This window comes from Bubalus bubalis, chromosome 4 (assembly GCF_019923935.1).
Source record: "Bubalus bubalis isolate 160015118507 breed Murrah chromosome 4, NDDB_SH_1, whole genome shotgun sequence".
Classification (NCBI taxonomy): Eukaryota; Metazoa; Chordata; class Mammalia; order Artiodactyla; family Bovidae; genus Bubalus; species Bubalus bubalis.
In genome coordinates this window covers 132,059,352-132,077,237 of record NC_059160.1, presented here as the reverse complement: position 1 = coordinate 132,077,237, position 17,886 = coordinate 132,059,352, and the positions used below count along the sequence as shown (strand labels likewise).

The 17,886-nt window shown below is 41.0% G+C and overlaps 1 protein-coding gene and 1 long non-coding RNA gene across 4 annotated transcripts in view; one reads left to right on the top strand and one right to left on the bottom strand.

Annotated features, from left to right (window-relative positions):
- CHRM3 (cholinergic receptor muscarinic 3) overlaps nt 1–17,886 on the bottom strand; it is a 570,675-nt gene that overhangs the window by 32,559 nt on the left and 520,230 nt on the right. The window lies entirely within an intron of this gene.
- LOC123333409 lies at nt 449–1,826 on the top strand. Its single transcript, XR_006550731.2, has 3 exons — nt 449–591; nt 918–1,127; nt 1,687–1,826. It is a non-coding gene; the product is annotated as an uncharacterized LOC123333409 (long non-coding RNA).

Below are 17,886 nucleotides of genomic sequence, written 5' to 3'. Positions count from 1 at the left end.
ATTGCTGTACCTCAGTTTCCTAAACAGTCAAGTGGAAAAGAGAACAGCACCCCCTGTCCTAGGACTGTGCTGGAATTAAATGAATTAATTTGTCATTTGAACAGTGTCTGCACATGGTAAGGACCCAGAAAGTGTGGACTGATTATAGCTATCCTTTACTAGTGTCACCAGGAGACTTCTTAATTCAAAACCCCTTAATTAGTAATAACAAGCCAAATGAACAGTTAAAATCACCAGCATTTGGAGCCGGTTTGCACTAATTAGCAGATGATTTGGGGCAAGTAATCATTCCCTGCAGGTTTTGTTTTCTCCAAGGTAAAATGAGGACAGTGAAGGAATAGTTGCTCTCTAGCTGTAACTTTGTTTTTCTAAATCCCTCAGTGCTTTCTTGCTGTAGGACTTCACTAGCAGTCCATCAAGAGAGGGACCTTCTGCCTTGCAGGGAAAAGAACCATAAAAAGGTTTTCTTCTGCTGGTGAAACTGGCACACAAAGAACTTCCTTTAAATAGTTATTCAAAGGGCACAGGAAGCAGATGGTTGAGGGTGAGTTCCAACTCAGTGGCTTAGGGAAGAACCCTGGGAAAATTAAGGTAAAATCTGAAGATGTGGATTTTTCTGTTTGATTTAGGCTATAGGAAGCTTTTGGGGAAATGTGATGGAGGGCAGCATGAGGCAGCTGACGATCTGAATAAGAACCCAAGTATATTTGTGGATGGAACCCTGATCAATTTGCACTCTCTTTAATTCTTTCTCATTGCTTTCACTTTTTTCCCTTTCATTTTTACTCCTCCCACTTTCCTGTTAGGCGAGTTGGCGGCAGCTTCAGCAACCGGCACAAACTTCTGGTTGAGAGTTCTTTTCTTGGGCACTTGCTTGCCACCTTCATTTCTAAGTATCTTACCCATTGCTTCCTCAGCTGAGAACTAGGACTGCTGCTGTTTCCTCTTCTGAACTCAGAGGAATATCAGACAGATTAACAGCAACAAGAGATGTTTGAAACTCTCCATTGCATCTTCATGGCCATCAGAAACAGATACAATCGAAGTGCGTCCAATGCTGTTGTCATGACTGAAGATTTTAAGCAGAGATTTTAACTGCAGCAGAGGGACCAGACACGAAGCTGTCTGTGAGTCTGGAGGGATGGTGGTTGACTGGCCCTGCTTTGGACCAGAGAGTACTTCTCTAAGGGCATTGGAGGGTGAGAAGAAAGGGAGCAGTTCTCTCTCTCCTCTTTGGATTTCATCACTCTGGCTTTCTGCTCACCAGGCACTGCCAGCCTGTAGCCTGGTGCTTGGACCAACCAGTCCATGGAGCGCCCGATTTTCAATTTGATGATTCATAGCTTTCTGCTGGGGGAGTTTTCAATTGAAAGCAGAAAACTTGGCAGATTTGTAGACACTTGAGTAAACGTTTAGTGACACAAAATTGGTTTCTGAGGTAACATGGCTATAAACACCAAATTGATAAAACCTGGAAAGCAAAGCTCGATTTGAATGGCCTACAGAGGATTGGGATGTTTAAAGCAGTGCTTCTCAAGTCAGGGGAGGGGGAGGGGTCTAGTAGCTGCCGAGTCATCGGGGGGCTTGCTGAAAGTGCATGGTTCTTGGTCCTCATGCTAGACCTGCTGAGACAGAAGCTCTGGGGGTGACATCCAGCAATGAGGGTTGTTTTCATCATTTCTCTAGGGGATTCTGATGCTCATTCACATTGGAGGACTGCCTGTTTTCTTCCTGCTAGTATCTCTGCACTTGTCACTCTCTGGGTCTGGAAAGTCTTGCTTTACCCTCGAGGGTCACCTGGTCAAGCCCAGAAGATGCTGATGGAAAATCCCAGCCCACCCCTTCCAACCCAGCCTGGCTGAGTTGGGTGCCTCTGTTGGGCAGTCACAGAGCACCCAGCACATGTTCTCACATGGCAGTGATGAAATCAACTGCACTTCAGCTGCCCATCTGACCACCCGCTTCCCTTAGCACCTGTGGTCACCTGAGGGCAGATTTTTTTTTTAACAACTAAAAATGCTGAGAAGATAGTCATCACATAAAATTTTCCATGAGAAGAATCTGGATTTTCTTCTCACAAGAAGAAGCGTATCAACTGACCCCTGGGTTTGAATTCCTTTACAAAACTGAGTTTCAGTGTCTTCTTCTGTAAAATGGATCAATTACCTTTCTGCAGCAGTGTTGAAAATTTATTTGATTCTTAAAATTAAAAAAAAAAAGGACTATGGTTTTCCTAAAGTTCCCAACTTCCTATAGGATTTTAGTGAGAAATGCCTTTATGTTTCAAGATACAAATCTTTGGATTAAGTTCTGAATGAATGAGTATGATAGAATCTGTAAGTAGAAACTAAATTACCTGTGAGTGCCTTTTACATATTAAAATTACAAGCAAGCACAAAGACTCTTTGTAGGCCTGTGTTTATGAGAGAGAGATGGAGAAGTCCTAACATAAATTTGTTTCATTTTCTGTAAGCCCCTTCTGACAGAGCAATTTTCTGGACATTTTGTATTTGCTCTCTCTGTTGACGATATTGATGATGACTTGTGGAACGTGAAAACAAAGTGATGTTTGTCTTTTCCTGAGAGCTGTTCAATAAGCAAATGACTTTCTGCAAATTGGCCTGGTTTGAACCACTTTAGTGACCCCCAAAGTGAAGCCAAAAAAGGGTCATGAGCATAGAGAAGAGTCTTATGGTTGTCAAAGGGGATGGAGGTTGGGAAGGAGATGGATTGGGGGTTTGGTGTTAGCAGATGCAAACTATTATATATAGGATGGATAAACTACAAGGTCCTACTGTGTAGCACAGGGAACTTTAATCAATATCCTATAATGAACCATAATGGAAAATAATACCAAAAAGAATATATGTATATAACTGAATCACTTTGTGCCAGAAGCTAACAAAACATTGTAAATCAACTATATTTCAATAAAAAAAATTTTAGAAAAGCCCATATATATATATGGGCTTCCTTGGTGGCTCAGATGGTAAAGAATCTGTCTGCAATGCGGGAGATTTGGGTTTGATCCCTGGGTCAAGAAGATGCCCCGGAGAAGGGAAAGGCAGTCTGCTCCAGTATTCTTTCCTGGAGAATCCCAAGGACAGAGGAGCCTGGTGGGCTACAGTCCATGGGGTTGCAAAGAGTTGGACACGACTGAGTGACTAACACTTTCTTTCACCTTTATATATATTTATATATATGATACCAAAAGTAGAGTAACTTCAATAGGAATCCCTCTGGTGTCCTAGTTTCTGCTATTTATGTGCTGGCACAGATGATTGGCCAGGGTGAGCTGACCAGAGCAGGTTGACCACATTCGCTCTCCCAAGAATGTATATTTGGGACTGAATGGCAGGCAGTGGGTCAGTGAAGATGTACCTTCAGGCTATGGATGTTGTCTTTAGCTCACCATTTACATATGTGTAGAAAAGCTTGGAGAGAGTTGGTCTGCCTGAAAAACTGGGGCACAGCTGAAGACACAGTCCTTCTTGGGGTCCTAATGTCCTAGTTGCTGCTGCTGCTGCTAAGTCGCTTCAGTCGTGTCCGACTCTGTGCGACCCCATAGACGACAGCCCACCAGGCTTCCCCGTCCCTGGGATTCTCCAGGCAAGAACACTGGAGTGGGTTGCCATTTCCTTGTCCAATGCATGAAAGTGTAAAGTGGAAGTGAAGTCGCTCAGTCGTGTCCGACGCTTAGTGACCCCATGGACTGCAGCGCCCCACATAAGTCTGGCCCTTTCCCGGCCCTCAGGTTTCCTGATACTCACTATCATTTCACAACTTCTTTGTTTTGCTTACACTACCTCCAGCCACTGTGAAGCTGACAAACCACAGGAGCTGTAATGTGTCGGTCGTAACGCATACCAACATCTTAACATTTAGAGATCAGATCAATTTTAAGGATGTGGGGCCTCTTTATCTCTGTATATCACTATTTTAAGTTATGCAAGAAGACGCCTTATATTGAAGCTGGTTATTTAAATAATTCCTATTTGTTAGACTAATACTACTAACAGCCAAAGGAGAGCTGGAACCAGGAACAAGTGCTGGATTGCCATTCTTTGATTGTGAATAATAAATAAAAGTGGAGTCATTCAGCATGTTACCAGTGGAAAAGGTATGGAAACCAGGTTTTTGATGCCTTCCATCTCCACAATTTAAGGATTAAGATGCAGTCAAGTATTGGGAATGCTATTTACTTCTATAACAATGCATAAACTACCTTCAAGGGGGAGGATTTGGGAAGGAGGTTGGGGTGGCAATAAGTGTTCTGATTTGGGGATGGAGGGAGCAACTCAATATAAATTTCTGTCCTTTAATTCATTTGAAATTGTCTTGGAAGAAACAACAGGAGAGATTATAAGAAGCATTACATAGAACCAATTCTAACTTCCAGTTAATTTTGACCAATTGCTAGTCATTTCCCCCAACATGCTAAATCAAAGACCAAGATGAGATTAACAATCTGAAGCTGAATGAACATAAAAAAACACAATGGCTACACAATGCTGTCTGAAGATTCAGCTCCTAACATAATTACTGTCAATAAAAAATACAATTCAGCTAAGCTAGGTCTTAATTGTCACACTGTTCCATAGATCAGGGGCTGACTGTAGACTAGATCTGGCAAGCCCCCCTTATTTTGTAAGGTCTGTTAAGAATGGTTTTTACCCTTTTAAGTGGTTCAACATAAAATCAAAAGAATAACATTTTGCAATGCATAGAAAGTATATGCAATTCCATCTTCAGTCTCTAAAATAAAGTTTACTGGAACAACCAGCCCCATTTGTTTACATTTTCATGCTATGACAGAGTTGAATAGTTGCAACCAAGAGAACAGGACAGGGAAACCTACAGTATTTGCTTTCTGGCCCTTCACAGAAAAAGTCTGTGGCCCCCTGCCATGGAAACCTGTCTATACTTCTTTGTAACAGGCATCTACTCTCAAGTCTTATTGTCCTGAAAGGCAGGAATCGTGTCTTATTACTACTATGTATCCAGCATGTGGCACAGGCTTCTCACATGGTTTGCATTCAGATATATATGGCAAATGATTGAAGAGTGAACTACTACTTTTTAAGGGCATTCTGCTAGAGAGCTAGATACAAAGACAGAATATACGGACCCTGTCCTTTGTTGTTGTTTAGTCGCTAAGTTGTGTCTGACTCTTTTATGACCCCATGGACTGTAGCCCACCATGGGAAAGGCTCCTTTGTCCATGGAATTTTCCAGACAAGAATACTGGAGTGGGTTGCCATTTCTTTCTCCAGACCCTGTCCTTAGGTTTGAATGTAACCAGGGACACTGAACATATACATCTGTGCATGTTCTAAATGAATGACATACAATGTATATGCACACATATATCAATTTATATTTATTTAAAATATATACATATCCTAAAACTAAAGTTACAAAGAGGCTATGTGAAGGAATCTATACACAGGGAAGTTCAAACTGAGTTCACGCTGAAGTCAAAACCAGTTCCGAAGACAAATGTTGGCGCCTTTGGCAAGTCACTTGTACTCCTGAGCCTCGGTTTCCTCATCTATAAAATGGGGATAGGGCCTACCTCTCCGGGTTCCTGTGAGGCCAAAATAAGATGATGTCTGTAGAATTCCTAGTCAAGAGGTGGGCATGAGATAAATGACAGTCCTTGTTTATTATTGAGTGGACACCGTGGAGACAGAGCCTGAGCCTTATGGACAGAACTGGGAGAAGAGGGGGGCCTTTAGCTGGCCTGCAAAGAACCAGATTCTGGATCTAAGAGGGCAGGTCAGCATCAGGAAGTATGTGGTGCATGCAGAGGAAAATAAAGATGGCAGTACGAGAGGGTGCATGTACTGGGAAACAGGAGGAAGTACAGAGGGAGAGAAACAGAAAATTATACGAAACCCCTGCTTCTGAGCTTTTGACTCTTGTGTGAAAATAACAGAGGTCAGCCACAGGAAGTGATAGCTGCAAGGTAGTTTTCAGAAAATTTCCCTCCACATTAACACATTACCAATGTAGGCTTTTGGTTTCTTCGAAGTTCTAGCCTTGAAGACCCTGCAGACATTTGAAGGCATACATCCCAATGTCCTTGCTGGGCCCTGCTATGATTTTAAAACCATCTGAGGACCCCATGAAGAGTCATGCTTCCCTAACAATTCCTGTAGTAGGGCCATTTCAAAAGTACTTTCTGGAGATGACGACCTTCTGGCCCTAGATTCTGCATGCAGTTCCAGAAGGAAAAATAAGAACCGAAGGGTTGTTCTGCAAATCTTTCAAGCTGAACAAGAGACATGTTGACTAAAGCACTGTTTTGGGCAGGTGGCTTATACTCTGAGGGACTCAGAGCCTGCTGATTCCTGAGGTCTGTTCATGACATCAATCACAGCATGTATATGACTAGAAAAAAACAGACCCATGATGCCAAAAATACTCCACAGTCTAGCCTGACTGCAGGCTGTCAGAATGTTATAATCTGATTTTTATACTTCCTGCTGATATTTGGACATTTTCACAAGTACAATGTTTACCTTTTTTGTTGTTGTCTTTTCTTTATAAAAGTTGACTGTGTAGACTCAGGCTTAACGAGGGCTGCCTAAGGAAAGGATGCTTGTCGAAGCCCACCATTCCTCAGTTGTTCAGGGTAAATCGTTTAGCCCCTGTTGCTTGTCTGTGGAGCTGATTTTGAGATTGGGCCCCTCTCACACATAGGCAGTGAGTTAGTTCTTTGTGGGAGGACCCCCACCATAGCTACTCTTCTTCATGGCCTACCCATCCCTGAAGGTTTGTCGGGTATATATAAATAGAGCTTTGATCTGTCACAGAGTATCTGAGTTGGAAGATATATCAGCTCGCCAACCTCAACAGACATGCCAGTTTCTCACCCATTTTTCACCTGTGAAAACTGAGGCCTTTAGGGTTTCAGTCTAAAACTGAGAAATGGCAACATGACAAAGGTTCAGGTCTTCTGACTCACAGGAAATTGTATTTTGACCACACCATGCAGCTGCCTTTCTAAACACTCAAGTCTCCCCATGACCTGGTGTTTAATGAGCAGCTCCAGGTCAGAGTGGACTGGGAACACAGGCCTCATCTATTTAATAAACAGCAGCAGTTTCCAAAGTGGCCAGAGTGGGTGGGGTATATTGGCCACCTTGCCAAGTTTATCAGAATAACCAGAGACTAGTTGTGTGTGTGTGTTTTCCTATTTTAGAATTCAATCACTGCAACTGTCTAAATTAATTAGCAAGACGTAGAAAGGCTACGTATAAACATTGTGGCCCAACCACTTTTTTCACTTTTGACTCCAGTTAAAATTTTTAGTGCACCCTTCATATTTGGCCAGTCTTTGGGAATACTGCCTTTTACTGATGAGAAAAGAAGGAACTATTCTAGTTTAATGTCCTTATATAAGTCTAAGACAGTAAGCATTAGAGCTCCAGAACCCCTCTTAGAGTGGAAGCCCATGGAACTACAGGGATCTACTCAAAATATGACAGCAGAGACATATTACAAACAAACAAACCAAAATGAAGTAAAGAGAAGAAACAAACCACTACTCATATATTCTGATTCAGGTTTACTACAGCACTTATTTCCATCCATACAGTACATAAAACATAGGAAGTATAGTCCCATAGGCTACTCTATAGTGCATTCCAGACAGCCTCTATATAAGTAATATGTGTTTACATAAATGCCATTATAATCCCAACTTTCCACTTTTCTTGATAATCTTCTCTCATTAGCAATCTTGGGAGTGCTTCCAGAATCCTAGCTTTGCAGAACCCTGTAGGACCATCTCTCTGCAGGGGTAGGTCAGAGATGTTACCTTAGATCAGAAGGGCAGCACATTCATGATGAGAAATACAAGGAGAAGGAAAGCACAGTATCACCTCTGTAATTGTTATTATTTCTGTCCCTGCTCCCTTGAAGTGAAGCTAGCTTTCAGGAATGCTGCAGGCAAAAATGAATGAATGAATGTCTCTTTAGTCTAAAGAGGATAAACACGCCCAGCACCTGTGATCACTCATCTATTTAATGCACTGGTGAAAATGGATGGACAGCAGGATCTTCTTGGAGCAGTTCGGCTTTAGACAGATTTTAATATTAAGGAAAGTGGCTAACAAAGTGGACAGCTATCCTGGAAGCATAACTGTAGAGTAACTACCCAACACAGTACACCCAGGAGTGGTTTCACTCCTCTCCAGAACACCAGGTGAAAATTTGGGGAAAAATATCTCAAGAACAAACAGCAAAAACCAGCCCTCAAAACCCTGAAACAGCTCACCTCTGAGAAGGAGCCATTTCGTCAGCTGATCCATCTTGCGTTTGAATTGTTCGTCTGTCTAGCGCTTGCAGGAAGGGATGGTGTCAGATGTCTGGCACCTTGCTGACACTCAACAAACAATATTAATCCTTATCATATGACTTCATTGAAGGCCTGCACAGGAAACTAACAGACAAAGTTTCATCTGTCCTCCTTGCCCGGAAGGGGTAATTCCACTTATTTGGACAACTGTAAGGTGCCTGGGAAATGGACATGTTCAGCTCTTTGCTCCTTACTTCTCCTCAAGTCCCTAGGTCTAAACAGGTGACTGTTCAGAGTATGTGACTTCTAGGTCTACTTCCTTCAGTCAGCCTTGCATACAAATGTCTATTCTTTCCTTCTTTAGATAATAAACTCCTTGTGTGCAAAGACTGTGTGATTTATACACTGCGAATCTTCCCAGCAGCACCTCATAGAATGTTTTCTAATCCTATTCAGCTTTGGGAATCAAGGAATAACCACAAGAACACCAGAATGGCCCACAGCATGCCCATTTTGAGTAGAAGACAACGTACCTGGAACCAAGAAACAATGAGTTGAATGTGACTGTAAGTGCTACTTCCCTTCTGTTCCTTTCTTTCCAGATGCCTGCCACCAACTGCACTCTCATAATCAAGGCTGATGGGCTTCATGTCCCATCAATGAATATTTTCCAAAAACCCAGGTAAAACAAGGCATATACAAAATTTAGACCCAGCTCTTCCCTACAGGTATTCAAAATTTAGGCAAATGAAGAGATATGCACAGAAAGAGAGAACACCTACTAAGAGCTGATAAATACTGTAGTAAGTTCAAATTCAGAGCTCTGGGGGTGAGAGGAAGGAAGCAACCTTGGGTATGGATGCAGGTCTGAGTTGTGCATGCTTTGGGGAGTGCAGTCTGTTACTTTCGGATGAGCCAGGACTGGGGACTTGACTGTGGTTGATTGTGTGACCCAGGGAGAGGATCGCCTCCCATAAGGAAGCTGCAAACCTTCAGTCAAGTAAATTCACTGTTTCTCCTAATTGCCTAATTGTCATGTTTTAGGCTACCAGACTGTTCCAGACTGCATATTCTTCTCCAAAGGAGAGGTTAGAGATGGAAGTGGGGAGGAACTGTTGGCTTATTCCCAGGGATGAAATAAGCCTTCTTCTGACTTGCCCTCCATCATTGTTTCAGGACCAATTCTCAACTCCTCCATCTACCTCTGTATCCAGCTTTCAGTCTGCATCACGCTCCCTTGCACGTGGCTGACAATCTGTAGTGTCACATCCTATGGCTCCTTTCTGTGCACTCTGCTGGGGCTCCACACATCCCCCTCTTGCACACACCCCTTCATATCCCAGGGTTGCACAGGTCCACTCTCACCCCTACTCTAGATGATGCATACTTCTAGCTACTTGGACTAGACCAGCCACTCATCTCTAAATTCCTGCTGGGCTCCTCTGCCTTCCCCTTCCTTTTTAAATTAACAGTTTATTCATTTGCTTTTGAGAAGGTAATAAATTCACGTGGTTCACAATTTAAGAACTCTAAATGGAAGTGTTTCCCTGACATCCTTATCTCGCAGACACCCAGGGTTCTACCCCACAGGCAACCAATGTTTTCAGTGTCTCGTGATTTCTTTTAGGGATATTTTATGCATGTGTAAGTTTATAGATTCTGCTTCCTTCTCTTCATACAAATGGGAGCATGCTGTAAACACATGGGAGTTTATACTATAGATATAGTTCTCCATCTTGCTTTTTCTCATGTAAAATACCAAGGAGGAGAATAATTCCATGTCCTTTCACAGCGAGATTCCTCATTCTCTTCTATTGTATGGATGGATCATAACTTACTCAACTGGGACCATTTAGAATTTTTCCTGTATTTTTACTATTACACAAAATGCTGCAATGTACATTCTTCCTTCTGTATTTATTTAACACATGTCAGTATTCCTAGAAGTGGACTTGTAATTGTGATAGATGTTGTCACATTCTCCATCTTAGAAGATGTGTCAATTTATACCCCCATCAGCAACACTCAGAGGTGCCAGATTCTTATCACCCTTGACAACATAATGTGTCTCCATGCTTGTTAGTTTCTTTCAACCTGATAGAAAAAAATGAGATATTGGATAGTTTAATTTGGATATAATTCTATACTTAGAGAATTCAAGAGAATCCACTAAAAATCTTTCAGATTTCTGGTTTCTTTTTGGACTACAGTAACTTTAGAACTATTTCAGTATTAATGGGGATAGTGACTCCATGTTTTCCATGTTCCCATCTTTAGGAACCAGCCAATAGTTGTTCTATTTGCTACCCTGGTTGTTACTGATTAGACAAGAATACCTCTTGTGATGTTGAGGGGCTGGGCTAAGGCCTTTCAGGGCAAGGTTCTGGCCAATGAGATCAATCACACTGCAAAATGACACAGGACCTGATGTTTTTTGCTCTTGGGGAGTCTCAGTCTGAGCTGCACACCCAGAAGGAACAAAGTGGCCCTGGCTTCTGAGGATCTCCTAAGATGATGGTTGGGTCACTGAAGGTGCTGCTATCGTAACCAGATTAAAGACCAGCCACTATCCCCCTTCTCTCAGATGACAGCTGAGCATGTCATTCTGCTTTCAGGGCAAGAAGGTCCAAACTTATATGCAAAGTGTCTCTTCCCTGCAACTTGCCAACCTACATAATATGAGATGCTGTGGTTTAGCCATTAGGAATATGGGGTTTGGAGTTCAACAGCCCACGTTTGAGTTCTGGTTCCGTCGTCTTGTAGCCTCCCACCACCTACTCCAAGCCTCATCAACTGACTGCAAGTTCCCTCCAGGCAAAAATACCTCCTGACGTCCTGAGACTCAAACAATTTATACAAACATTGATTCTAAACATTGAACCTAGAACTCATCTTAACGATCAAGCCTAGGGAAATTTTTCTGTGAATTTTTTTTTTCACAAGCACTTTATTTAGAATTATAAGGCTGAAAATAAATTAGAAAACTGTTGCGATTATTTTCCTAAAATTGTCCCTTAGTTTCAGGGGATTATCTGCTTTGACCTATATAGCCTAATGGAAAGAAGGTTCTGTGAATGTGGGCTGTACTTACCTGATTCAGAGCCTATGAGCTCCTGGTTTTGCTTTCTGCTTTATGAACCAGTGTGTGCCTTAGTTATATTTATTCTCATAACATGTTACTAACTAATAGGACACTTATAGAAATCAAATGCTACTGCTGCTGCTAAGTCGCTTCAGTTATGTCTGACTCTGTGCGACCCATAGACGGCAGCCCACCAGGCTTCTCCATCCCTGGGATTCTCCAGGCAAGAACACTGGAGTGGGTTGCCATTTCCTTCTCCAATGCATGAAAGTGAAAAGTGAAAGTGAAGTTGCTCAGTCGTGTCTGACTCTTAGCAACCCCATGGACTGCAGCCTACCAGGCCCCTCCATCCCTGGGATTCTCCAGGCAAGAATACTGGAGTGGGTTGCCATTTCCTTCTCCAATGCATGCATGCATGCTAAGTCGCTTCAGTCGTGTCCGACTCTATGTGACCCCATGGACAGCAGAACACCAGGCTCCTCCGTCCACAGGATTGTCTAGGCAAGAACACTGGAGTGGGTTGCCATTTCCTTCTCCAAGAAATCAGATGAACAACTGTAAAAACATTAAATTTAATTATTTGCCTATATGTTCAAACACACTCTACCTGGAAATCTCTATGTCCAAGAGCTATATTTAAATTTCACTTCTGTGTGTGTGTGTGTGTGTGTGTGTGTTCTACCACTCTCTTGGGACTTAGCAAAGAAAAAAAGGAAAATAACCATGTTGATGGAATTGTCACTTAATGATTTCCAAAGCCATCACTGCACTGATTTTGACAAACCTGTAATTATGACTGTTTTCTTTGATTTATTCTGCAAATAAGTCAAAGTGATGATGATTATCCAAGAAGTTATGCTGCAAAGATGTTTCAATTTTCTCATACAGCTTCCTTTTTAATATCCTAGATTTCTCAGATAAGAGGAAAATAAACTTGCATAAAAGTTGTTTTTTCTAAAAGTCTGAATAATTATTGAGAAATTTAGCAAACTTCCTCTTGTGTTTACGTAGTAGAAAACATTCACAAAATCATGAGAGAACTCCAAGGACTTCAGAAGGCAGTCTCTTCCTTAATTTTGCAGCCTTCATTGAAACAAGCAATCCTGTCTAAACCTGGAGGCTGAGGGTCTGGATACTGTCATGCCATTCCCCTACTGCAAACCAGAAAACTGGAGAGCATGGCTGATTTACTGTAAGCTGTTCTATTGGATTTTCCTGATGGCTCTGTCTGGGCTCCACACAGAGTCTCAAAAGAGAGGCCTATTTCAAAGAATTCAATGTCCCATCTACAGAATTGTTCATCTCTCCCCAAACCATTTTTTTTCCTACTAAGACATTTATTCACTTAAAAAAATGACTTGATCAGTTTAACCCCTTACTATAATTACTTGAAGAAGTTCCAAAAGAAGAAAACAAAACAAAACATTGGATTGGAAGATTTAATTTCTCAGGGATATTTTCCAAGGGTTCTAGAGATATGCTTCCAGTTCTTAGGAGCTCAGCTAGGTCTCTATGGGAAGGGGACAAAGAAGCCCATGTGATCTTGAACACAGAACACACACTGTCTTACCCCTGCTGTGCTCCACTTGGTCACACGGATAATTACAAAGTCTTTGTGACCCTAGGCTACGTCTCCAGCCTCACCTTGGACCTTTCTCTGTACCATCCTTGCACTCCAGTGCCTTGGTCCTCTTTCAGGCTCTAACACTGGCCTTGTTTCTTTTCAAAACAGGCTTTTCATACTGTTTTCCTCTGTCTGAAATGAGCTTTCTCTGTTTGGTCTTGCTGAGTTAACAAAAATTATCCTTTAGATCTCAACTCATTATCACTTCCTTGGGAAATCTCTCCAGGTTCCCCATCTACATCAATCTCCCACTGCAGGCTCCCCAAATACCAAAATAACTTTTTTTCAAAGACATTTCTGCAATTGTGATTTTTATGGGATTTTTTTTGGGGGGATTTTATGTTTAATTGTGTAGTTATTAGATTAATAGTTCCTTCTCTTTCATAAGCTCCACAGCTTCTTTTTCTGTACATTGAATCCCTAGGGTCTAGCCGAGGGCCTGACTCATAAAATATATTCAACAGGACATAAACTGAATGTTATTAATAAAGATAATAATTATAGAAAGAAAACAACCTTCTAAATTTTAGTCATAATTACTCTACCAAGTGACTTATAAAATATTGGAGACTACATTTATTTGGCCTTTAATTTTCTTACCTTCTGAATATGAATAATAATAGTGTTCAAAGAACTATAAGAACAAAATAACATATGTGACTATAGCTTCTAGGGATTAATTAAAAAGATATTTGAAATGTTTCAAATATCTTAGATAAACTCTATCTCCTCCACACTATTTATAATAGCCAAGACATGGAAACAGCCTAACTGCCCACTGACAGATGGAAGATGTAGATGTGGTATATATATACAATGGAATACTAGCCGGTCATAGGAAAGAATAAAATAATGCTATTTGTATCAACATGGATGGGAAAGACAAATATTATGTGATATCATTTATATGTGGAATCTGAAATCTGACACAAGTAAACTTATTTACAAAACAGAAACAGACTCACAGACACAGAGGACAGACTTGTGGTTGTCAAGGGGGATGAGGGGCGAGGGAGGGTTGGATTGGGAGTCTAGGATTAGCAGGTGCAAACTATTATATATAGGAATATATATAGTAGTTTTAACAACATTCATATTTAATATACTACTACTACTAAGTTGCTCCAGTCATGTCTGACTCTTTGTGACCTCATAGACAGCAGCCCACCAGGCTCCACCATCCCTGGGATATGGTAATTATATTTATCATGTTGTACATTACATGGCTTCCCTGGTGGCTCAGATGGTAAAGAGTCTGCCTGCAATGTGGGAGACCTGGGTTCACTCCCTTGGTTGGGATGATCCCCTGGAGAAGGAAATGGCAACTTACTCCAGTATTCTTGCCTGGAGAATCCCATGGATGGAGGAGCTTGGCAGGCTATAGTCCCTGGGTCGCAAAGAGTCGGACATGACTGAGTGACTAAGATTGTACATCATATAGTACTTACAGCTTTTATAATGGAAAATTTCTCTGCTTTGACCATCTTCCTCTGATTTCTGCTCCCCACTCCCTCCCACCTCTGGTAACCACAAATCTGATCTCATTTTCTATGAGTTTGTTTCTGAGGCATAATTGAACTACACCTTGATGTTAGTTCTGTTATGCAACACAATGGTTTGACATTTCTGTACATTTCAAAACAATTACCAAGGTAAGTTAGTTACAATGTCACCATACAAAGATATTATATAATTACTGACTGCATTCCTCACACTGAATATTTCATATCATGACTCATTTATTTTGCATCTGAAAGTTTATACCTTTTAATCTCCTTCACTTATTTCTTTCCTCTTCCCATCTTCTTCCCCTCTGGCAACCACCTGTTTGTTCTCTGAATCTATAATTCCATTTCTGTTTTGTTATGCTTGTTCATTTGTTGTGTTTTTTAGATTCCACATATAACTGAAATCATACACTATTCATTTTTCTCTGTCTGGCTTATTTCACTTAACATAATACTCTCTAGGTCCACCCATATTGTTGCAAGTGTCAAGATTTCATTCTTTCTTAAAAGTGAGTAATATCCCATTATATGTATATCTTCTTTATCCATTCATCTAAGTAGATGAATCTACTGATGCCCATCTACTGATGGGCTCTTTGGTTGCTTCCATATCTTGGTTATTGTAAACAAGGCTGTTATGAACACAGGGGTGCATGCATCTTTTTAAATTAGTGTTTTTATTTTCTTTGGACATACACCCAGAAGTGGATTGGTGGTTGTATGGTTGTTCTATTTTTAATTTTTAAAGGGATCTCCATATACCTTTGATATCATGCTTATTGTTAAAGGCAGAAATGTAGGTATTCATATATTTAATAACAATAGTTTTTGTACAATACATTGTAGCTTACAATGAACTTTCACAGGCATTATTATAGTCCCATTTTATAAATGAGATAACAGGCTTTTATGTTAAGTGACTAAGTGTGTTGCCCAAGGTCACAGACCTAGTGAATGAAGAGCTGATACCTGAAAAGAGATTCTCTGATTTAAGTTTAGTGCTTAGCTCTGACTCCCTGAGCAATTTCCACCACCAGACAACTCCTTAGCAGCTTTCTCCTCATTGTGTCTGAATATGAGTTAGAGGAGATAGATTTTCTTTTTAACTGCTGAGTGTCAAGTTCTTTTGGCTGCACATTTTGTCCTTCTCATTTTTTAAGCCTAGGATTTAGAGTCTTTCTGAAGCTCTTGTAATGATCACCTGAGGCCAGATGGTATCAATCACAGTAACCCCAGGGACAATCACTACTGCTGTAATGTACTGAGTGCTAACTCTGTTTCAGGTGCTGTCCTGGATCCTTTTCAGTTCAGTTCAGTACAGTCACTCAGTCGTGTCCAACTCTTTGCAACCCCATGAACCACAGCATGCCAGGCCTCCTTGTCCATCACCAACTCCCGGAGTCCACCCAAACCCATGTCCATTGAGTTGGTGATGCCATCCAGCTATCTCATCCTCTGTCATCCCCTTCTCTTCCTGACCTCAATCTTTCCCAGCCTCAGGGTCTTTTCCAATGAGTCAGCTCTTCCCATCAGGTGGCCAAAGTACTGGAGTTTCAGCTTCAACATCAGTCCTTCCAATGAACACCCAGGACTGATCTCCTTTAGGATGGACTGGTTGGATCTCCTTGCAGTCCAAGGGACTCTCAAGAGTCTTCTCCAACACCACAGTTCAAAAGCATCAATTCTTTGGTGCTCAGCTTTCTTTATAGTCCAACTCTCACATCCATACATGACCACTGGAAAAACCATAGCCTTGACTAAACGGACCTTTGTTGACAAAGTAATGTCTCTGCTTTTTAATATGCTGTTTAGGTTGGTCATAACTTTCCTTTCAAGGAGTAAGTGTCTTTTAATTTCATGGCTGCAATCACCATCTACAGTGATTTTGGAGCCCAGAAAAATAAAGTCAGCCACTGTTTCCACTGTTTCCCCATCTATTTCCCATGAAGTGATGGGACCAGATGCCATGATCTTCATTTTCTGAATGTTGAGCTTTAAGCCAACTTTTTCACTCTCCTCTTTCACTTTCACTGGATCCTTTTAATCTACATCATTTTTTACAAGGATCTTACAAAAGAGTATATACATTTTATAGTAAACAAATAGCCTTGCCCAAGGCCAGACTGCTTGATGCCAGAAGGATGAATCAAAACCAAGTCTGTCTGGATTGAGTTCTTCCTAATATACTCCTGCCTCTTTAATTCACAGAACAGGATCTAAGTATGGAAGAGAGTGATTTTAGATAAGCATGCATCTGGCTGGCATACACTGTCATGGTCACACAGCTGTTCAAGGACAGAATCTTTTCGGATTGGTTAGTAATAACCAAGCCATGTCTGTTGCTAAATACTTTTAGACTGACCTTTGATGTTAGGTACATACTTGGCACCTGTTTGCTCAGAGTTGAATCAGACACTTAAAAAATCAGGTTGTGCTGGTTGGTTGAAATGTCTCTGCTAATGGCAAAGCTTATATTTCTTGCTACCATCAATGGGCTGTGATAGATGGAGCCACCAAGTCTTTGAGTCATATACAGATGCTAAAGAAAAAATATAATAGTCACGTTTTTACTCTTTCTCAAAATTACAATTGGGTATGAGAAATAAAGTTGCAAAATTTCCCTATAGCAGTTTTAGGGAGTGAGTGAATTTAAAATCAGTGAAGTTCATCTCTGGATCCTGACTGGCTAAAAATATCAATGCCACTAGAATATGAAACCTTAAAAGCATTCTGACCCACCAGAAGAACAAAATCCTCACTGCTGATGGACCAAAAGCAATCAAGTAATTATCCTACTTCTGGTATATTCCTGTATGACAAAGAGAAAAGGAGAAATAATTTTGATATCTTTGGGTAGTCAATCTTAAGTGTTAATCAGTGGTGTAGTAAGAAAAGGAAGATATGGTATTCTTCCCTATGCTTGTTCTGTCTTTCCCTTCTAACTCATATTTATTGTCTGCAAAGTACTGTTCTAGATACTTTACATATAATAATACTATACCTATTTTGAGATTCAGTGATTATATATATTTATGTCTGTGGGTATGTTTTAATATATATAAACACACAAACAAAACTTAGTACAACGTGGTATATATGATACAAGTTATCGTTCAGTCGCTAAGTCATGTTTCACTCTTTGTGAACCCAGGGACTGCAGTCTACCAGGCTTCTCTGTCCCTTACTAACTCCCAGAGTTTGTTCAAATTCATGTCCACTGAGTCAGTGATGCTATCTAACCATTTCATCCTCTGCTTCCCTCTTTTCCTTTTGCCTTCAATCTTTCCCAGCATCAGGGTCTTTTCCAATGAGTCAGCTCTTCACATCAGATGGCCAAAGTATGCTCCAATACTTCAGCAGCATCAGT